The sequence below is a fragment of the Rissa tridactyla genome, chromosome 5 (genome assembly GCF_028500815.1).
Source record: "Rissa tridactyla isolate bRisTri1 chromosome 5, bRisTri1.patW.cur.20221130, whole genome shotgun sequence".
Lineage (NCBI taxonomy): Eukaryota > Metazoa > Chordata > Aves > Charadriiformes > Laridae > Rissa > Rissa tridactyla.
In genome coordinates this window covers 45,573,462-45,596,896 of record NC_071470.1, presented here as the reverse complement: position 1 = coordinate 45,596,896, position 23,435 = coordinate 45,573,462, and the positions used below count along the sequence as shown (strand labels likewise).

Below are 23,435 nucleotides of genomic sequence, written 5' to 3'. Positions count from 1 at the left end.
ATGAAGCGTGATCTGCATCTTGATCTGAATTTTATCCTATTTCTGTCACTGGGTATCCTGTCATCACACCCTCATACAATATTCTGATCTATCCATTTTCAATGCCTTCCAACACTATTCACAGGCAACTGTATTTGTGCTATGATGATTATTATTAATTATTACACTTAGTCCCAACCTGATCATCGAGAACTCCAAACTGATAATTTCTCTTCTTACAGCACCATTTAAGCACAGGTTATCCCCACCTCCCATGTAGGTAGGAAGTTTCTGTTACTTGATACCATCTCTACCTTGCATTTTATTCTTTTCTGTGTTTAGTCCAGGATCTATAAACAATTTTCTTTCTTGAGACTTGTTTTCAAGGTTTCATTAGGTCAGGCTGATGGATTGGGTGTTCCCCCCACTTCTCTCATATGTTTGTTTTTCTTGTCACCCAGTATAGCTCCTCACCTGGTAGTGTCACCAAGTCTTGTTACGCAATCCGATATCCAATACCAGTTCTCTCAGAGCTCTGGGTTGAATACTGTCACCATTTTTGTTAGCTTCTCTATTTAATGGTATTTTCCATATTGAAGAAGAATATTTCACTTTGTTAGATAGCTACAGATGGATTATTCCTGAGCTCTGTTCTTTCCTGGCCATATGATGGCTCATTTTGGTTTTGAGGTATTTATTCAGTTGAAGAATCTTTTGCTTTTTGTGTCAATGAAAAGGTCTATCTTCTGTCAAATGGGATTTTCATCTCCATCCTCCAAAATAGTAGTTTATTACTCTTTGTTTCCTTTACTGATTTTGATTTGGGTTGGAGGACTGGGATTAAGTTTTTCTGGTTACTCTCAAAATTTGTTTGGTTTTGGTTTGGTTTTTTGTTATTCTGGAGCCATGCCCTGCGTGTTTCTTCGCCTTGCTGATGACACAAATTCTGGACAGCACTTGTATGTTGGGCAACCTACGAAATAAGTAAATCTTTCACTCTATGTAATGTTAGCTGAGGCCTTGGCTGAAGAATTTCACTTGGGTTTCAGTACTGTGCTTTGAGAAAGTCTGCGCCTTCATGACAGAGTTAGAGGAGAGCAAGAAACTTAAAGGTCTGTGAAACACAACCTCCAAGGAAAGGTGGAGTCCTATTTCCTATGACTCCCTGAGTTAAAGAACTTGGCTGTCCCTGGGCTCCGTGGAATGCCTTTGAGTCTGTATGATGTGAGTGGAGATACTAGCACAGGGCAACTGTTTAAGCTGAACAGACCCGAAAACTGATGGAGGCCCCTCTGTGATTCAGGCTGAACGTGTAAGTTTCTAAATAATTTTGAATTTTGTTTTATGTTCAAGTAATAATGTTGGCAAAATCACTGAGATTCCTGAATTTTGCGTGCTGTCTCGGTCCACCTTGAGTTCATTTGGCAAGTCAGTGGTTGCATTTGTGAAAAGCTCATAGCAAAGGCTTCTCTGAAATTCATGTTCCTAAGGCTTTATGTATTTATTGCTCTTGAATACGATTCAACAAATCACTCATGTTTTAAGTGCTTTGTTGACTAAGAAAGGGTGTACTTAGCTGCTTCTCCTCTTCCCAGTGCATACATGCTTTTCCTCCTTCTCATGCCTCCCTTGTTGTTCTTTAGATGCACAATTCTCCCTCCCTATTAACCTCTTCCTGTTGCTTATATTAGCTGCTTTCTCACACAGCTTCTCTTTGCTCCTTTGTAGAACACAGTACCACCCATTTCCTTCCTCCCAAAGTGTGTTTTGTGTGCAATCTGCAGAAACAATGGAAGGAGGCGGCACTTCAGTGCTCAAAAAGCTTGAAAGGAGCGTACCCAGGCAGGGCAAATTCAGACTTCAGTTCTTTGTCTGCATATTCATAGCCCTTTTCTCAATTGTTTCCTGAAAGCTGGTTTGTTCAGGTTTCTATGTAGTACCCTATATATATATCTGTAGCGCAACGCTTACTTTGTTGGACTCGCAATAGTTATGATCTGATGAATACAAAACTTTTTTTTTCCTTTTTTGTTATTTGCTGAAGTCTTTGTCAGATACAAACCGAGTGTGGCTTAGGACCAGTGGAGAGAGGTGGGGAGGAGGGGAAGCAAGGGAGGGATGGTGGTTCTGGCAAGACTTCTCGAATTCAAACAGTAATCTTACAACGTACAGGACCCTGTGTAATTCAAGGGGTCTAGTCTATCTGGGTAATCACATTGCTCCTGCTTTTAATCACATTTGACCAATATACATTCTCCCCAGAAAAACGTGATTCTTTCCAAATTTATGTTGAAAAACCCCTGTTGTTAATGACCTGTGCAGGGCTGGACTACTTCCACGTTGAGTATTGCGACGTTTGGTTGGTTGGGATGTCTCCATTCTGGCACTTGCTCTTCAAATGTCTGGCTTTCCAGAGCGACGAGCATAGGCACTCTTCTTTGGTGTACCTTCATGTTTGGATTGTTTCCATTCTCTTTATGGAAACCAGCATTTCACAGCTTTATTTAATGTTTTTGAAGTCTCCCTGTATCTTCTCCAATTCATTGAAGATTGTTTCCAGTTCCTGGTAGCTTATGCTGCAGAACTACTAGGGTTAAGGAGCCAACCGAATACATCCAGCTTCTTTTCTTGGGACATATAAGTGGGATGTAATGCAGCAATTTCAGTCAGGATGCAGTAATTTACCATTCCGATAAGTTCTGAATAGCTGAAGTGAAGTAATGTCTTCAGGCAGTCAGTATCCCCCTTTTTCTTTAGGGGATTGGAGGAAGGCTTGCAGAGGTCAGCAGGTGTCCTGTAGGTACTGTTGCAGCAAGTTTTGATTTCACTTTTGTAGGTATTTGTAGCAGGCATTTGAAGGTTGTCGCTATAGCTTCCTTCATGTTATCTTTGCATTAGGGACATAAAAATGTCATCAGCTGTGGGCAAGGCTCCCTTAAAAGGCCTATTTGTGCATCTGGTTGATACAGTGAGGACAAATATAATTTTCAAAACCTCTGTCCACTTGCAGAGATTGTAGTTACTCATTTATTCAGCCAAGTGATATTGTCTATAATTATCACTAACTGGGGATGCGTTGGTTTAGCGCTTGCATTTGCTGCAGACATTGTTTTGGTGGGTGTCTTTGCAACTACAGGTCTGAAGTTTAAGTGTCTGCTTTCAGCAATTTTGCCTTTCTTTTCCAGGGTTTGTTTTTTCTTTGCTTGCAATGGGTTCCTGAGGTAGGTGTTGCATGCTCTGCATCTTTTTAAATCTTGGAGACCTCTAAGCTGCTGGGGTGTCATACTGCGTTGTTTGCTCTTAGTACTTTTTTGGGGGGTTTGTTGTTGTTGGGTTTTTTGTTATTATTTTTATTAATTTTATTTTATTTACTTCCCTAGCTATTAATTATTTGTTTCAGGTTTAGGGTCATCGAGGTTTCTGAATTTGCATGTTTTAACTGAAATCAGGAGTACGTGGTGGTTTTGTAGTACCTGCAGTGTCAGCCTTTATCCCCTTCTTAGTTGTAAACTTGTGTTTGGTTGTAGAGTTATCCTGAAGATTGTGTCCGCGTAATTTTAATAGCCTCGGCTGAAATTTCACTTTCCTCTTCTGCATACTGTTAAAGAAATCATTGTAGCTGAGTGCGTTTGCTGCCTGCTGATGTGCTGATATTCTGTTCCTCTTTGCATCTGGTGCCAGTCCGAGTGTCACAAACAATTTCTTTTTCATGTTTTGAAGTGCACTAATGCTCTGTGCACAACATACGCTTGACGCTTAAGATGGGCTTTTCTTGGGCATATTTTCATTTGCAGTAGTTAGTGTCTTTGGCCAACAAGCAGGACAGTTTCTCTTGAGGATTCATCTCAGCATGCAGACAGATGGCTATGAGAGAAAATGTTGATTTTCCTGTATCTTGAGAAGTCCCGGCTTGTGCTTTTATAATTCTTAATTCTCCATGCAATTCACAGGTGCCTGAAGAACTCGAGGTTTCTCATGGCAGCCTGTACTGTAATGTCTTGTTTGCTGATTATTTTCTTAAAACAATCTTCCTTACTGCGTACTGATACTGGTTGTCCTGACAAGATGTTCCTAAAAGAGTCATTTTTATGGTTGGGAAACTGGGTAGCACAGATTTACAACTGTTTCTGCTGCAGAGAGCTACTAGATTTTCCCTCGTCCTTACTGCCAGTCTTTGCCAAATGGAAAAGTGCGTAACTATCTAGGTGTGTAGCTGGCATTCTGAACACTTTATACTGTGAAGAAACATGCTTATTTGTAATCAGTGGGAAACCAATAATGCTATGTTTTTTAAGAAGATTTCTATAAGCAAAAGTTATACTTCTTTCAGTTAGGTGATCTACCTTTCATTCCTCCCTCCCGCTCCCCAATATTGCAGCTATATTATCCAATGGTTCAGCTCTGACCCCGTTTCATTAAGACGTAGACCTGAATCATATTCCATAGTAGTGAGCCATCCCAATGGCTACATGATTTGCTACGTACTTTTTCCGCAGCATAAGGTCCTGGTTTAGCTTGCCCTGGAGTGATCTGCGCTCTGTAGCTGGTCCCTGTGGGCGTTTATGAAGGTTGCCTCTTGGAGTGGGTCACTACAAAACAGCGTCGTGGTGGAAGCACGAGCTTCTGCAGATTTCTCATGCTCTGAAAGTGTGTGTAAATGAAAGAGACGCATAAATAGAAGGGGGAAAATGCAAATTGCTGGTCCACTGACAGCGGTCACGTCCCCCTTCATGCCGCATGAGCTGCTTGACAGTAGTTCAAGTTCCTGTGGCATGGTGGGCTGAAGACCCTCTTGTGGGCTGTCCCACTTGCAGTGCCTTGTGGATCCCTGCCTGCTCTGTGTCCTTGTGGAGACAAGGGCGTAAAGCTGATTTAGCTTAGTGATCAGTGGTGTTCTTTTGATTATTCACCTCGGACTGTCAAATAAATTGCTGTTGCTGCTGTTCAGGAGTTTGGGGGTTGTAGGTTAATGTTTTATACATTATTTTAGTGCTTTCCTTCTCCCCTCAGCTGTGTATCTTGCAATCTTTGTAAATTTAGCCTATACCAATATTTATTTAACGTACGAGCTTTCACTGCATTGTAACAGCACAGTCTGCCCTTCATTCCGGTCCCTCCCCACTGTTTACCTTTACTTACTACATCAAATATGGATGCTTAATTTAGAAAGGCAGTATGCATTTATAAAATAATGCATTATCAGTGGATAACACTTCTTTCCCCAACATTTTTTTTTCCTTTCTCCAAGCATGCTCTGCATTGTCAAGGTTAAAAAAAAAAAAAAAAAAAGCCCCTTTGTCTGCAGATTTCTTAAATTATAGATGCACGCTTAAATAGTTTAAAAAACACTGCTTGTTCAGTGAAGGTCACCTTCTTTCACCTGAAATATTATTTTATAAATGAAATGTGTTGGGATTTTAGAAACATGGTATTGGCCAGATGTACCCAATCAATACCTTTCACCAATCTGCTAAAAATACGTACTTAATAGAATAGTGCATGTTGATGACATAGCGTTTATTCTTATTACAATAAATTGGGTTTTTCAAAGATGAGAGTTCAGTTAAATTTATTGACCTCTTACTTCATCCATACTTAAGGGAGAAAAATAGTGATGGAATGACTAAGATCGCTATTGTTATAATGGTTTGGAGAATGTGAACAAATATAACGCTTATTTCAGTCTTCAGCTTTTACCTGTTGCAAACAGTGACCTTAGCGCTCCTGACTTTTCGTTACAAAATGGCATGTTTTGTTCCAAGGAGAAAAATGCACAAGGATGGTAATTAGTCCGAACCACAGAACGGATATCACGCCGATCTGACCTTTTGTCAGTAATCTTTTAGGTATGCTCCCATTCTGGCCAAACCACAAGCATGCAGAACACGGGTAATACACACACACAAAAAAGTCATGAATGCACCTAGTTCTGCAAGACAGAGTGGCAGCAACTCTTTCACTGGCCATTAGTGTTTGAAAGGTCAGTCAAATGAGATTAGATCTCTTCTGTTTAACGATCCTATTTCTTACCATAAATGGAAAAGTAATCCAAACTAATATGAAGAACAAAGTACAATTTGGGGGGGGGGAAAAGGTATAAAAATAATATGAGAAAATTACAGCTTAATATATGTCATGGGAATTAATACCTGTGGATAACAATTCTGAAATGTCGTGCTTTAAAATCAAATTACCTGTATTCATAAAGACAAATTACGTTTATAAATTGACAGGCTGATTCTGCCTGCTGATCATTACTTTGAGCTCTTTTGGGGTCTCCCTTTCATCTAAGATGCAGTAAGTAATAAACCATCCATGCCTACATCGTATTTACAGATGAGTAAAGCGCTGGGCAAATAAGGCTCAAGGCAAGCTCAGTACGTTTGGCATGTGTGTTGCCTCCCGTGACTGTAATCTACATGGAGAGAGAAGACCGGGTTTTTACCTGTACACAAAACGTATGCTGCCTTTTTAAGACATCTAGAAAACAGCTGGAGAAAAATATGGATGGGATAACAAAGCATAGAGAAATTGTGTTTGAACAAGTTGCAAAGAGGAGTGGAAATATCAAGGCTGTATTCCCAAAATTCCTAATAGCAGTTTGGGCCTGAGTATTGCAATGCGCTCCAAGAGGCGCGTGCTAAATTATATTACAAATAGGTGGTGTCGCTGTGTACAGAGTGGAAATAAGTAAGGGAAAGGCAGGATGAGGAGGAAGGCGGCTCAAGGACTATGGACCATAAGCACTGAGAGTGTGACTGCTCTGAGGATGTCCCTGTGTGCCCGCACCTGAAGCGCAGCGATACTTCCCACGTGCGCTTTTGTAACAATAACAACGACAATGTCAGCTCTCCATTTCTTTTCTAAAAAAAACTTGCAGCTTAAGGGTTTTGTCACCTTGCTGATGTGGGCCTAGGGCCCTGGCTGTTTCGGGGCCAGGTCCCAGATTTCAAAGGTAACCTGCGAAATGCGGTCCTTACTGAGCGGTGGGTGAGGAAAGGCTGAGGGACGAGTCTCTGGGTGCGCGAGAGACCCTGTGCGCCGGCGGTGCGGTACTGCCCCGCTGCCAGGCAGGCCTCAAGAGCTTATTTTGGTTTCTCTGCTTGTGAAAGTGTTGCACGTCTCTGCCTAAAAAATCCTGAGATGATTTCTTACCACCACCCCACCCCCCCAAAAAAAAAAAGAAGATGATGCAGTAAAACCTTTTGATTTTAAAGTAATAGTTTTAAAAAGAAAATTGAATCTCCTCCTAAGGTAGGAACAGGAAGAGCAGCTGGATTTTAAAAAATGGTGTGCGATCCACACATGGTAACTACTTGTATGTTGAAGAGGTACCATTTATTAGAGCAAATTTCAGAGATGCTGGAATTGCTGGGGATTTTTGGTTTGCTCTTCTTTTTCTTTGTTCTTGTTTTTTTTTTTAAAAAAGTATGTGGTGATCATAAGCCAGCCCTGAGTTCTTGGCAATGGTTAACATGTCCAAGGAGAATGGAAGAGTTGAGACTATGATGCTCTAAACTGTGTAATCCTACTTAAGCTCTTATAAATAAAGAATCCAACCTTAAACATCTTTATTATTCCATTTTGAGTAATCTGCTTTCAAGTCCAAGTTCTGGGAGCACACGTATCCTGTTTACAGTTGGAGATTGTTACTCTGAAGATGAAGCCTGCGACCTGGGATGAGGGAGTGAAATTGCTCTTTGAAATGATTTACAGGAACCCGTGTGTGTATCTCCAAACCTTATTGCACCAAAAATGTACTCGTATCACAGGAAAATATAGTGTCTTGCTAATAAGTTATCTCTAGAAGTGAGATGTCTCTTATGGAATGAAATATTGGTCTTTCCAAACTTCTTATTATTGACTTTCTATTATAAATTCATTAATGTGTAACTGCAGGCCATGTGCAGTTTGAATTTTTCAGCCATGGTAAGGATATATGCCCGGTGCTGTTACTGCACCAGTATCAAAAGATACAACCTAAAAATGGGACAGCAACTGAAAGGAAGAGTAGGAAACAAATATACTTGATTTCCTTTATCCTTGTTTCCTGCATGGATTTTCTGACATTTGAAGCCAAATAATTTCTCCTCCATTTTCTGTGCATCAGAAGAACACTAGTTACACGTTCCAGGGATTTTGTCACGTTTCAAAGAGATGGGAGCTGTATGTGAGTACAATATAGTGTAGAAAACTTTGGTTATTCAGGAACGTAGAGTAATGTCTTAAACATATTGTCAGGTTTATCAAACTTTATGGATTTTCTTCAGTACTAATTAAATGCTTGGGGGAAGGGTTGCCTTCTGCAAAACATGCTATTAAGAAGCATGTTTCAAGCTGCTTTATTATAATACCAGAACTGTGAAGCAAAAATCTGGGCGCTTGAGCTTTTTGGAAAAAACATGCACCAAATGCTGTGAGCCTTGTTTAGAAAAACAAAATCATGCAAGCGGACAGCAGGTGGCTGTTTTCAACTTGGTCTATCAGCAACAAGTGTGTCACTGAATGTTTCTTGGCGGTCAGCAGGCCATCTTGGATGAGGGCTGGTATGCAGACATTTGGCAAACAGGCCAATGTTCCCACTAGCTTTGCTCCCAAGCTGGTGTTCCACTTGACTACTCGGTCATTGCCTTTAGAAGAAAAAAAAGTAATTTACGAATACTTTTTAGTAGCGGGAGACACATAGGAACAGTGACCTGGTAAGTGTTGTCAATAGCAAGACCAAAAATACTTTGCTCTGGAAGGTACCAGCAGCTATGGCTAAACAGACAACTTCAAAATCTGTCAAAATACTAGAGCAGCTCTAAAGATCTCAAAATCAAGTGTAAATGCTGCTCAGCGGAATGGCTTTTGGAAAGCCTAGAGAAGAAACAAGTTCAGCTCATGAGGGATTTAAACAAAAACTTTCCTTGTCAAATAATTTAAACTGTTTGCATTTACACTCGTTGCTGAATGTAGATCTGCCTCTAAGCTACTTGACATTTGGAATGGTTTTCTGTAGCTCTGCTTGCCAACTCCTTGTGCATGATGTTTAGCTTTGCCTGTGTACGTGTTCTTGACTGCTAAAAGTATGTATTACTTGCAAGGCATAGCTTGCCTAAGTTTTCACAGAATAACCGAATAGTTGAGGTTGGAAGGGACTTCTGGAGGTTATCTGGTCAAAGCTGCCTGCTCAAGGAGGGCTACCAACAGCCAGTTAGTTGCCCAGGATCATGTCCAGATGGCTTTTGAATATCTCCAAGGAGGGAGAGTCTACCATCTCTGGACTCACTATTGACCCCTGGGGTACACTGCTAATTGCTGCTGCTGTTCAGCTGAACTTCCATTGATTTCCACCCTCCGGGCCAGGATGTTCTGTTAGTTTTCAATCCACCTCACTGCTCATCCAGCCCGTGCTTCAACAGCTTCTCCATGAGGATCTTATGTGATAGTGGCAAAAGCCTTACTGAAGCCTAGGTAAACAATATCCACTGTTCTCCCCTCATCTATCAGGCTAGTCATTTCATTGTAGATGTTTATCAAGTTTGTCAAGCATGACTTCCCCTCGGTGAAGCCATGCTGACTACTCCTGTTCACTTTCTTGTCTTTCATATGCCTGGAAATGCTTTCCAGGATTAGCTGCTCCACCACCTTCCCAGGGACTGGGGTGAAGCTCATGGGCCTGTAGTTCCCTGGGTCCTCCTCCTTGAAGGCAGGAGTGGCGTTTGCTTTCCTTTAGTCTTTGGGCACTTCTCCCAGTTGCCATGATCCATCAAAGATTATCAAAAGTGGCCTTGTGACAACATCTCTCTGCTCCCTCAGCACTTGTGGGTGCATCCCATCAGAGTATGTGGAGAGTTTGTCTAGGTATTCCCTGACCTGATCCTCTTCTACCAAGGGTACTTCTTCCTTGCTCCGTATTTTCCCCTTGGTCTCTGGGACCTCGGGTTCCTGAAGGCTGATCTTGCTTATAAAGACTGAGGTGAAGAAGGCATTTTGTACCTTAGCCCTTTTCCATGTCCTGTGTCACTCACCAGAGGCCTCGCTTCATTCAGCAGTGGGCCCGCGTTTTCCCATATGTGCATGTGTAATCGAGCTCCTAAAAATGTTCACAGGCGATATTTTCAGAGAATGTACCTTTGAAATAATTTACTATATTAACATAAGGGCCTTGCTACAAGCATTGTGTACAAGCAAAATTCTCTTCTGTTACTGTATTAACATAAAGGCCTTATTACAAGTGAAACCATCTCTTCTGTTTCACAATCTGTTACATTATAATGATGCTCTACATGCTGTTATTGCTGTTGGGGATAGATCCAGCTGGTACTTATTATCTCAACAGATTCATTGTATAACAGGAAACTTCATGTACTTGTATCAGTTGACTATAACCTACTTGAAGAATAGAAAAGTATAGTCTATTTTAGTGGGATAGCTATCCACTAAAATGAAAGAACAAAAAATGTTCAGAGAAAACCAGCTGGGTGGGGGGTTTTGTGGTGGGGTTTTTGTTGTTGTTGTTGGTTTTTTTTTTTTTTTAATCTGGGTTTTTCTCCTGATTTATATTCCTAAAATTTATTCAGGAATTTTATTATCATACTTTTTCTTTGAATTGTGAACTGATAATTGTTCAGACATATATCCAAGGAATAGATTTGTGTGATAACGTCAGCCAAATTTCAAGTGTCTTCGGTACACATTGTATGTCTCTCCATGTGCAATGTGCATGGCTTGTGATGTATACATGGAAGCTGAGAATGTGTGCAGCTACAAAACCCCCACATCTAGGCTTAAAAAAAATGCTGTAGTTCTCTTTCAAAGCAATGTTTATTGGCAGATTCATTCACAAGCCTGAGAAAGCTTCTGCCTTCAAACACTATCCTTTCTATAGTCGTTATCTTAATGTTGGGTAGTGTAATAATACGTTTTCAACCCTCAAATATGAGGGTATTAAATAATTGAAGAGAAATTGTTCTATTTTAAGAAGAAAGGACTTCTCGGATGACAAGTTTCACAGATCCAAAATAGGGCTTAAAGCAGTCCACCCTTTCTGCAGAGTTATCAGACATTTTAAATGGAAAACATTCGAGTTCGAGTTTCTTTTTCATTAGGAAAATTATCTTTCCCTGCTTGTTCCTCTCTGCATCCCCCTTCCCACCCCGCAGTGTGCAGCTTTGCAGTGTCACTTAAGCCAATCCAAGCATTGGCTGCCTTTGAAACGGGCAGCCCCATCTTTGGCAAGCTGTTCCCACTTGGTGTTAGCACAGACATTTGATATGCCTGATACAGAAACTGATATAGCTGGAAACAACTTCATGGGGGAAAAAAAAATGTAGCTGGATCAGTTTCCCACAGTGAGTGGTGACACAGAAGGAGAAAAAGTAACATGTGGCCAGGAAGGGGAGTGGCCCAGAGCAGAATGATCCCACTTGGCAACTGCAGCCTTCACTCATCCTGCAATTCCTTATCACCCCAGCTTCTGTTACCTTTGTGTGGTGCTGGCTGATTCCTTGGCTGTACGGAAATGTGCAGCACTTTGCTGTCCCTGCCACCTCGTGCAGTTTTTTGCCCTGTCCCCAGGCCCAGGCAGTCAGTGCAGCCAGGTTTGCAGGGCAATGCAGGGTTTCTGTCTGTATTACAGGGTCTGCGTGCTTCCAAGTCTTGTAAAATGCTGCTTTAGACGATGCTACGCGCACACTGCAGCTAAGCCATTTATTACAATAGCTTTTTCTGTGAATGATGTGGCACAGCGAGGGGATCTTCAAAGGAGAAGAAAATAATTTGGTGCTGGAGGCTTCGGAAGATTAAATGTCGTATTTACTCTCTCCATTTAGACATTAAGTGTGAATTCAGGTGATGTATGCTAACATTAGTCTAGCTACTTTCCTTATACTTTAGCTGTGCTCTTTCCTTGTAGTTTACTTAAACTCTGCATGTGTGTATGACAACAATATTTGTACTCTGTGTATGTATTTTGCAAGAAAGCCTCAGTGAGTTTGTGTTTCCATCTATGGTGTTTGTTCCAGGCATAAACTGAAGCTACATTGTTGGTACAAAGGCAAGTGGCTCAGCTTCCTTCCAGCAGAGAGGAATTCCTGATACCACTTACGTAAGAATCTGAAGGGGTTTATGAGCAAATGGCTCATAAAAGTGACTCTCAACTCATTAAAATAGGATTCAGTCCCAACACAGATTGTGTGATGAAAATAATGTTAAATTTAATTAAACCCCCTCTTCCCCCAAAAAACCAACCAAAGCCCAACAACCTCAAACTCCAGTGATTCCTTAGTCTATCACCAAAAAAAAAAAAAAAAGTTTCTAATTAAGTTTGTGATCTGTGTATTAAAATGATCAGGTTCATTTTTAAGAGAGGAAATATATTGTAAAATACTCCTGTTTTCTCCCTTGATTTAGAGATATTAAAGTGTGCTGATCGGAGAGTTTATAGATTTCTTGGAACTCTGAACTGTTCACAGCATAATTCAGTTTGCTGTTTCAGGTAGCTGGTTTCATCAAGGTTAACTTCACTTTAGTTCTCAGAAGTTGAGTTAAACCCTGGTTTTCAAGGAGGTAAAAGAATGCAGACAGTCATAACATTCCATATTGTGTCAAACCCCCAAGTTTTTGTCAGTAAAGTGTTATGAGGAAATGCAAGGAAATAAGATGTAGTCTAAGGAAATGAGGGTCTGTGAAGAACATGGAGGCTATCTTTCGTGAAAACCCTCAAATGTGCAAGAGGACGCTGGCATTCAAACTCGCTCACTGCTCTGTATCAGGCTTTCTAAACTTCTTGATGCTGCAAGAGGTTAACGCGGGTGAAAACTACAACTACTGTCAAACTGGACATACTAACCTGATGTGTTAGTACTATTTATCTTTACAGAAAAGTTTATACAGAGGGTCCAGGTAGGGTCTGCAATGCTCAGTACTCCGCAACAGCCATGCCACTTGCTTTTTGCCTCTGACTTAGAAGAGCTGCCTTTGGGCAGAGTTAGCAGCTAATGTTCTGTAGGTACCTGGCAACAGGGTCTTTACAGTGCCTGTCTGAAAGGGGATATTTCTTGGGGTAATTACAAAGGCAAGTTTATACCTCCTGAGTTTATCGGGGGTTTTGTGTGTGTGTGTGTGTGTGTGTGTGTGTGTGTGTGTTACAGAAGGTATTAAAGACGCCTCTGCAAGCAGACTGAATACAAATGCAGTAGTTCTTACTGCCCATCTATCCCCGCACAGAAAGCTGCAGCGGCAACAGCCACCTACGTGCCTTCAAGTCCAAGGTGGAGGATCTGTGTTTCCTTTTGTTGGACCTAAGGAGATTCAGCTGGAGAATGTTGTTGCAGTTGTGCTAGAGAGAGGTAGGTGATGACTAGATATAGTATTTTACAGAAGTGCTATGGTAAGAATAGACTACTTTTCTAACACATAACAGCGGTTCCCTGAACTAAGACAAAGGTGAAGAAAAATTTAGCGCTTTTGAGCTGGGTTTGTGTACAGTTGAAATTAATCCTGCCTTTGAGTTTTCAAAAGGTGAAGTTGCAATTGCTTTTTTGTGTCTCTGTGTGTCTACACACTTATATATTGACAGATGCGTGTATGAGTTCTGAGTTTGATCTGAACTAACACATCTCCTCTAATGTTCCAGGTAATTTCACTCTTCCCTAAGATGCTTGGGTTTTTTTATCTTTATGTAAATATAGGTACAATGAGGCTTTTACTGCAACACAAATGAACCACAACACAGAAGCTCACTTTTAAGACCAGTTAATATAGAGTTAACAACTCTTCTTGGAATATGAAGCTTAATAATGTCTGTAGTATAAACATAGAGCTAGAATTCCAGTCTGAAAATAATTTTATTTGGAAACAGTTCTGGCCCATTGTTTTCTATTGTTTTTGACTATCCCACGGGGCGTGGGGGGGAGGCGGCTTTTTGCTTTCAGAATTTGAAGCATAATGACATGTTATAGGAACGTGAATGAGGATTTAGAAAGCGGGTTTATTTGTGTTTCCGCTTCTCTGAGGCTTTAGTAGTTTTCTTTGCCCTCGCTGCTCTTGCTGCTAAGCGGCCGCTGTGCCGGGAGGTGCGCTGGCGGTCAGCCGTCGCCCCGCAGCGGTGACTCGCGGGAACTGCAGAGCAGCGCCCGCAGGAGGAGCCGCGTACGCGCCAGACAGCCACGTGCAGAGGACGCTACCATCCAAGCGGATTCCAAGGATGCGGATTCAAGCAGTGCACCGTTTTCTAGATTGCTACTTACACAAACTAAACTTTACCTCTAGTATATTTCAAGGATGCGGATTCAAGCAGTGCACTATTTTATAGATTACTACTTATGCAACCTAAACTTTACCTCTTTCTGTAAGCCCTCAAATGCACAATTAATATAGATTAGTCCCACGTTAAAAAGGTTGCACCTGTAAACTGCTTTAGATAACATGGAGCATGGGGCACAGTGGCTAGTACCATCTCTAAGCCCTTTTGTACTTAGTTCAAAACAAATGTCACATACTTTGGATTATTTGTGATCTATATTATCTAACAGGGCAGTAATATTACAAGTTCACAGGTTCATATCCTACACAGAGTTGTTTGCTATGTATTATTCAGTTTTACTACAAAATAATGATATAGCTAAACTCCAAATAGTTAGCCAGGGAGAACAGGTTATACAATATTAACACTATTGCTTACTGAGTAATTGCCTGGGTCTGCTGCTTCAAGCTCGTTTTCTATGATGTAAGCTTAGGCGACTAACTTTTAGATACCTGCACTCAGGATCCCTGTCTGGAAGAGCTCTGGCTCTTAGAAGCTCAGTTCAGTTGTGCACTCATCAGTATTCATTGGAGGTGCTGTAGGGTATCCCATCTAGTCTCCAAAAAGGGCATGGATCTATGGTATGTGCCTGGCACTGCAGTAAGCATGTGTAGGCTCGCCTTGGACACAAGGCAGGGGCAACTAAGCCGAGTTCTAAAAATGTTTCCATCCAAAATAACTACTTGAAATACCAGATGTTCTGTGACACAAACCTCTTTTTTTCTTTTTCTAGCCTTTCCTGAAATTCTTTCTACCAGCCAAGAAACTTTCATGACTGATTTTTTGTTATGTCTGTTCTGATATTCTAAATTAAGTTTTGATTTTTAGAACACTGAAATACTGAATGCTACATTAGCTGAGCTTTGTTGTTATGATATTGCAAGGCTACAAGTTCCATTGTTTCCATAGGCTTTACTGCTTCAATGTGCCCAAGGTGACCTAGAAACCTCTGATAACTGAGCTAACTAACTGATCTGAACAGCCCAGGCCTTGCTGTGTTGGAAAGAATGATTGACTGCAGGGATCTGGTATTCCTGTAGACAGAGACTGAGCTGACTGCATATGCAGGCTATTAATATTGGGATATATTTTCCTGAGTTACACAAGCATAACATTCCATTGGAAAATGTATTTACAATGAAAAATGGCCTAAATATCCTTATGCTATCATGAATCAGCATTGATTTAACTTAAACTTCTCTTTTGAAAAAGGATCTCTAGCATGAAACTGCCAAATACTTATTATTTAGTATTTATTGCGTGGCATCATCCAAAAGATCCAATTCAGAATGGACTCCTTTGTAGCATCTATTGTTATAAAAATATATACAGAAAAAGACAATGCTTGACTGAAAGGGAATCTAATATTAAGTTCTGTATTTAAACACAAGTTAGTGGGCAGAAGCATAAATGCATCTGAGCAGGAGAGAGTCCGGTGTTCAAGGGCTAAGCTGACGTTAAGAGTGTCAGTGCTTATCGGGGGGTGCTTTTGAAGTCAATCTGCTGACTATCCCCTCCTAACGTACTCCAGGTTTGTATCCTGGAGCAGTCTCAAAGTTAATGAGTTGGATTCCTCTTGGATGAAACACTGGCAGCAATATTCCAGGAGCCACCTAATGTTCACCAGCCACAGCGGGGCATTCTGTTCATGGGGAAAAGATGAATAGTCCAAAGTGAATAAACGGACAAAACCTAACAATGTGTGGTGGTGGGGACCTCAGGATCAAGTGGTTTTCATTATAAATCTGCTCCTATTTGTCCACAGTGCCTTCTGGTAGTCTACAACATCACGCTGGCACATGCTGTCACGCTCCATTGGTAGGATGCAACTCCACAAAATGTTGTCATGGCTTGGTAAGACGTGAACTCACCTGAAATTAGTTTTGGGTAAGTAAGTAGCCTGAAGCTCGAAGTTGGAGTGGAAGGCAGGAAGGCATAGCGGGTGGGAGAGGGGACCCTTTTCAAATACTCTTTTCTAGTTCAGCAGTGCCTCCTTGTCCCAAATGAAAGCATTGTTGTTCGTTCAAAGTAGCATATACAAGCTGGACAGAACCTTTCCCTCAAGAGCTCATGGCAGCTAAAAGAAGTTTAAAAATGACTAAAATAATGCCTACAAGAAAAAAGAACTGTTCCTCCTGAGTGAGAGCAGTATCTTTCAGGAAACGAGTGTCTGTAGTTAATCAGTAGCCTCTGCTGTTTCCACAAGCAAACTAGACATTGATTTTTTGGGGGAAAGATCTTATATATACGTTTGACATTAAATTAGTGACATTCCAATCCTACCTGTATTTTTACTGGATTCAAGCAAGTTGATTTGCACATGAATGATATTCTGAATGATATACAATTACGATGTATTAATAGTATCTTCTGTATTACTAGCAAGAATGTCATTAGCGTAATAGGAAATCGTAGTTAGGACTGAAGGCATATATCTACTGTGGGTTTAGTTATCATATTAAAAATGAATATCTGAGAGATGTGTTACACTTACTAAAGTTTAATCTTGTATCAAAAATAACAATAATATTACAGGAGACTTCCTGGTCTTGCAGTGTAAATTTTCTGCTCCTAAGACAATTACTAAAAGAAGATGACTATTATTTTCTGTTTCTTCTTGGCTAATAGTCATCAATGACATAAAATAATGACGTTATGGGCACATGTCCCCACAGTATGGTAAAGTTTTCTGCAGTGTTTCAGTATAGCGTGTAATACTTGTTGCCACAGATGTCTACAATAAAGGACCAACATGCTGCAATTCTAGAAATATAAGAATGAAAGCTTGCAAGAGTGTCTGCTGTCAAATTCTGTTATAACAGTGACAATGAGATCAAATGTTAGATATCTGTATTTGCTGTTAAATCTAGCTCTTGGACCTTAAAGATATGACAGGGAGCAGCAGTACTCTGTTGGGATGTGATTAGGCAAGTCAACAAATACTCACTGTACCTAAATGCTGCTGCTATGCCTGGGCCTGCCTGCAATACACCCAGAGTCATTCTCAACCTTTCAATGCTTGCAAAATGAGTAGAGACCAGCCGTATACATTTGGTCTCTCCCACATAATATGAAAATACAGTAATGGTTGGGGCTGTTCCCTGTATGTGCCGCTAATGAGGGCTGGCAGTGTAGATCAGTCTACACTTTACAGACGTGTCCATGGGGAAATGTTTTAAGTATCCAGGAGCCATCAGCTCAAGCATCTTTAATCTGTGAATCCTATTCCGTCATTAAGTTCCATAATCCACCTCTTCTTCAGTACATACCCTTACAGTTGAAGTGAAGGATGTCTCACCACTGCCAGCTGTTGACAGCTAAATTAACCAACTAGTAACACTGTTCTCTCTGCCCTCACTGAGCAGAAAAAGGCTAATTTGGTGTGTGATTTACAGTGTCTCACTTAAATGCTCTGAATTGCACAAGGAAGGATCCTGACTATGGAAAGACTTTAGATCACCTAAATTAAGTATCTAGTTTAGGTAATATGAACTATTTTCTGTGCTGATAATGCTGCATTCATGTTGATTATTTCAGAGGTCTGCTAATTCATTTAATATTTTCATATAGACATACCTTTTTTTCTCTTTATTTCCAATAGCTTCCTTCCCCTATATGGAAAGATCGTTTCTCTAACAACATCAGAGAAAGCTGATCTCCACTGACTGAGCACTGAGAGACACTGGAACACGAAGAAAACAAACCAGGAAAGTCCAAGGATGGGAAAATGGGGCAGCTAAAACTTCGGCTGTTGTTGAGATTCATTAGAATCTGTTGGGGGACAATGGGAGGAAGATTTTTCAGTAGTTGTAGCTACAAAAAAGAAAAGAAGATGATTGTTAGCTTTATTGTAACATCAGCTGCTTTTAAGCCATTTAGTCTTTCCAACTGTTAATCAAATTTAGTCAGAAGAAGCTGTGAATTGCAAAGGCTCCAAAGTACTGTTTGTTACGTGAGAAGAAAGAAGTAAGAAATGTTTTGAAGAGTGAGTGACCTTTACCTCCCACAAGGTAGAGAAATTATTTTTTCCAGTTACAGGAAATGATTTGTAAGGGGAACACGAGCCTTAGGAGTTGCAAGGAGTTACCAAAAGACCACTGGAACAAGGTTCAGAGCTAGGTTAGGTACCTCTGACAAAAAAAAAAAACCCAACACACAAGATGACATGTGATTGTTAACATGATAGCTGAGGAATTACATGAAATGGTTAGGGAAACATAAGGTAAGGTATGTATTTACAAGTGTGAGTAAAGGAACTGTGCTTTTACTATCAAACAATGCTGAACGTGTTTCTGCTTGCACTTCTGGCAGGAGGCAGCCATGTATCTATACAGACTGCCTGCCCCTGCTGAGGACAGTGTGGTGAATGATATGGAAAGGTTATTTGGGGACCAGAAAATCTAATTGAAAGGCCAGAATTATATTAGGTTCAAGCTAAATATCGCATTGCAAAAACTCTTAAGACTTTCACACAGGCCAAAAATACAGACTAAATCAAACAATATACCTCATGCTTGATGCTACAGGAAAAAATATATTGCCAGCAATAAAGTAGACAGAGATTTTTTTTGCACTGAAGGGAAAAAAGACCACAAATAACTTGCTGTAATATTGTGTTTATTTCCTTGAGATAAATTCACCAGAGAATGTTACAACTAAAAAAGTGACGATGCTTAGTAAATATTTTTTTTCCTTGCCATATATTACCTACTTTTCAGGATGCAACAATCATCTTTGATAATGGGACAGAGTTTGCTGAGAATGAATGTAGTAAATTGGTGGAAGAGTGGAGGTTTAGACATGAAGTTGCTAGAACCAATTATCTCTAGTATAACAGGGTACTGGGAAATGGTATCAGAAGAATTGAGGTCCTGCTAGAAAATACAAGAAAATCACTCTGATCCACATTTAACATTGTTAAATTCCAGAATAATGTTAATGAAGCATAAGTTGTTATGTGCTAATAATTTGGTTGCTACTTAGAAGGATGTCTGTTGGGATTTGAAGGTGTATGAAGACCCAGATAAGGAAAAAAATCCCCCAGCCTGGCTACCCTGTAAACCTAATAGAGCTCGGTATGATTTAGTGTGCAGGGAATTCTCCGTATGTTATGAAAATAATGATGTGCATGAATCTACACTGTGCGATGAAGCACTGTGCAATTGCCAGGACAGCCATAGAGAGATAACCTCCCATAATTACGAAAGTTTGCACCCCCAGGTTAGAAATATGCAGTATTTTTACTGACCCTCCCAGAAAGAGGTAAGAATAAAAGGTTATAAATCTTCTATTTACCTGAGAAAGTAGCAGTTACTGCAGAGGCTATGTCTGCGCTCCCATCCTCTCTGCAGCCAGACTGGATCTGGAAAGACAAACTAGCTCTGAGTAAACTGGTGTCTACCTGACTATGCAAAGATGCCTGCTTGGTTTCTGGAAGCGTCATAGCCACATTAAGGCGGCTGTTCCTGTGCTACTTAGCCATCATGACAAAGCTAGTTAGTCTGGGAGCGTGCTGTGAGGATGTTACTGCACTGCTTCTGACGCTGGGGCTGGTTCAGGGACGCACGCACTGCTCTGTTTTGTGCACCGTAGATGTGCCTTGTGTACAACTGCTGGGAAAGAAAGGCCATGGCTGTCACAAGAAATAACCTTCAAAGTCATATGACTTTGGCATCCCAAACAGCTACATGCTTTGGAGAAATAAGCAATGCTTATTGAACTTGAGATGGGAGGGAGGGAAATGGGTCAGACATGGGCATTTTGCCTGAAAGGGCGTCACCTTTGTCCGGGCAGCGTTGACAGGGGCAGATTAAAGCCGGTTCAGTTACTGAGCCAGAGAATGCTGCAGCCAAGGTCTGGGGCAGCCGGCCCTGCTGTGACAGCTGAGCTTGCTGTACATTTGTATTTCAAGGTGATATGTAAAAAGCACTAGTCTCTCTTGGATAATTCAAAACCTCCTGTGTAAGGACTGCTGAATGAAGGGTCACATTCAGCAAGCATTAGTTTAACCTCAAGCAATGCTATAACTATGATGTAGTTTTGGACCAGTGAGATTTGTCTATCAGCACTGCTACCTTTTACATTTGTAGATGTGTTTAGTCTCACAGTTTTTTAGCTTTCTTCTAAAGCCATCTTTAGAATAGCTGCATATATCCACCCATTTGTGTTTTCATCTGCATATAGGCCTGCAATTTTCTCAACCCTATTAATATATTTTACTCTGGCTTTCTGGTCCATACATTTAAAGAAGTATGAAGTAGTACTGAAATGTGAGATAGCATCATAAAGAGAAACCCCTAAAGTATTACCTGCAATGGATTTGTGTGTGGTATGAAATAACTTTCTCTACAGTTGGAAGAGATGACTTTACTGTACCTCCAGTTTTGGGGCAAAACCACAGCTGTTATTTGAAGATCTTTTATTTTTAGCTGAGTGTCATACTTCTAGAAATGTATTAGAAAAAGGTCAATGAAGCCACTGTGCAATTTCAAAGAGAGATTCTTTTTCCAATGCATTTCTGAGGAGACACTGAAATAAATATTTGCAATCCAGTTTGGTCATTCTAAGCACCACCATATCACTCATCAAAATGTCCAGTTGTGTAAGCCCTCTATAACAGTGTGTGTTATTGCAAGGCAGTTTATAGAGCAAACAATAGCTAGTGTCAATGTACAGTACTGCGCACTAAATCAATGAGAGGTGCTTTTGACTTCAGGTTTGCACAGGTTCACAAAAGAATTTGTTCACTTCAGTCTCAGCAGTTGTCTGTGAGATGTGTTAGCCTCCTGGTGAATGCATTCTCATTTCTTTGTTCTAGGACCTGTAGGTGCCTTGCTGACAGGGAATGCTATTGATTAAAATAACCGCATGTTTTTTTCTTTTCTTTTTTTTTTTTTTTAAATTCCTTTCTTCTTTTAAGCATTATAGGGGTACATTACTGACCTGGTGTCCCCACTGAAAACCTTCAAATAATTCCAATGTGCTTTATGACGAAATACAGCTGGTTCAACATATTACACCCCATTCCTTTAATATTTTGTTGTAATGAGACAGGATGCTATGACTAATGAAAATCATTATTTGGTACTGAAAACTTGTAGAACTTTTAGCAGGATAAAATTAAACTCAACTTACTTTGAGTAATAGCAAATTTGGTACTGATCTCACATAAATTCCCCACTTCCTATTAAAAACAGTGCAAAATGTGGGGGGAAAAAAACCTTGCAAGATATAAGATAAAGATATGAAGTATTTTGGGTAGCAAAATGCCAAATTTTTTTTGCCTTGGAAGCGGATGAAGAAAATATTTCTAATCCCAGCTCAAAGACATTTTAAAAAATATTCTTGAGTCTGTCTCTTGCCAGTGTGCTCCTATGCAAAGATTACCACAAAAGGCGGTTAAAGGGGTTAAATAAAGATTTCATCTTGATGTACCATTTAAAACTCCTCTCTTCTCTACCTGCCGAGTTCCTCCCATTCCTTAAGCCCCCTTTCCCAAGAAGTGTGCGGCTTTGCACCATGCCAGCTGTAACTACTGCAGACAGATGGGATGCAAACACACAAACTCCCTCCCTGCAGACGGGCGTGAGATGGGTGTTGCTCTGAAGCCACCCCAAACACCGTCTTGCTGCCGGGAGCGAGTGGCTGGTGCTTAGAGAGGTGGCGACGAGCAGATCGATGCGAGAGGGTGTTACACCGTGAGTGGCACAAGCAAGAAACCAAGGAAGGAATCAGAGGAATTGTGAATTAGCGAGATTTGCCCAGGAGAGGGGTTGCCACCAAATTACCTTACAGCGGGGCATGCTAACTGACTTGTGGAAAAGGGAGCCTGATGCCACCATGTCACCCACATTTATATTTGTGGAAAAAGAATAAAAATTGTTCACATTTTTTTTTTTTAACCCGTTATTTTCCTTCCCTGTCAGTCAGTCCCAGGGCATTGAAGCGTAAAAACAAATTCATCCAAGGAAAAACTCGTTCCCGAGGTGGACGAAGTGGCAGCGATGGTCCAGGAGCCACCAAGCACTCAGAGAAGAGCTGAGGGAAACAAGGTCCTGCCCTGACGCCTGCCAGGGCCTTCCCCGTTCAGGGCGGCACACCGGGGCCGGTACCCACCTCTCCCACGGATGGAGGTTCTTCAGGCACCGTCAGTTTGCTGTCAGGTGAGACACTGAGCTGTGCTTCCATCCAAAACCCGCAAGGCCGGCAGCCGCCAGCCCCATGCCACCCTCCCCTTCCTCCCGCCTCTGCCCGCCCTGCGCCTGGCCTTCCCGCAGCCAGGAGTAACAGCCCGTCACTCCACCGAAGGGGCAGGCTGCTTGTGTTTGGATGGATTCCGCACCCCCCGCCCCGCCATAAAAAAGCATCTTTTTGGAGGCTTTGCCGGTGTGCTGTAGATTACACCGTGCCGTTGCTAGGTGGCAATGTGTCTTCAGGAAAGGCTGGCGGCGGCGGTGCGGGGAAGGGGCCTGGCAGGGCCTCAGCTGCGGCCGGCCGCGGGGACCTCCGAGGTAACAGCCTCCCCACCGACTGTGGGGTGGTGGGGCATCTGGATCAACCCCCATATATATACGTATATAGAATTTTATTTTTTTTCCTTTTTAACTGCTCGAACCGTTTTTTATTATATAATTAATTGACTGGGGGGAGGGGGGTGGGGATGGGCGACAGAAACTAAATCTCTGCTCTACCTTTAAGTTAATTTAAGACACCGGCCATAATGCGGATGAAGGCGGCGGGTGCCTCAGCAGCCGGGGTGCCGCAGAGCCACCCGCTGCTGCCCCGGCCCCAACTTCTCCAACCAGGAGGTGCTGTACATGGCGGGTGGTGGTTGGGAGCTAACAGGAAGGGGCTTACTGACAAGCTTCAATATAAAACCTTCTACAGCTTAAAGCAACTATTGGCAGGGATAACTAATACTTCAGAGGCTGCTGACTATTGGGTTTTGTATGTTTTTTACTTTCTTTTTTTAGTCATAATAGGAACATGCTGCAAGATGTGAACCAAAGATGTGTCAAAATCTGCCTGCAACCTTTGCATGCTCGAGAGTGCGTTACCTTCAGAGTGCCTTTCTTTCTGGCTCTCCTCTTTGCAAGAAGACCTCGTGTTACTTGGCTGAACATAAATTAAATTACCCTGTGCTAATTGATGTGCTGGAGGTAGATTT

At 41.4% G+C, this 23,435-nt stretch overlaps 1 long non-coding RNA gene across 1 annotated transcript in view; it reads left to right on the top strand.

Annotated features, from left to right (window-relative positions):
* The first annotated feature begins 1,101 nt into the window (after positions 1 to 1,101).
* Positions 1,102 to 23,435, top strand: part of LOC128910083 (uncharacterized) — a 40,385-nt gene continuing 18,051 nt past the window's right edge. Inside the window, exons 1-5 of the long non-coding RNA XR_008466598.1 lie at positions 1,102 to 1,291; positions 13,192 to 13,313; positions 16,035 to 16,156; positions 17,871 to 18,279; positions 22,195 to 22,431. This is a non-coding gene — a long non-coding RNA (uncharacterized LOC128910083). The remainder of the gene's footprint in view (positions 1,292 to 13,191; positions 13,314 to 16,034; positions 16,157 to 17,870; positions 18,280 to 22,194; positions 22,432 to 23,435) is intronic.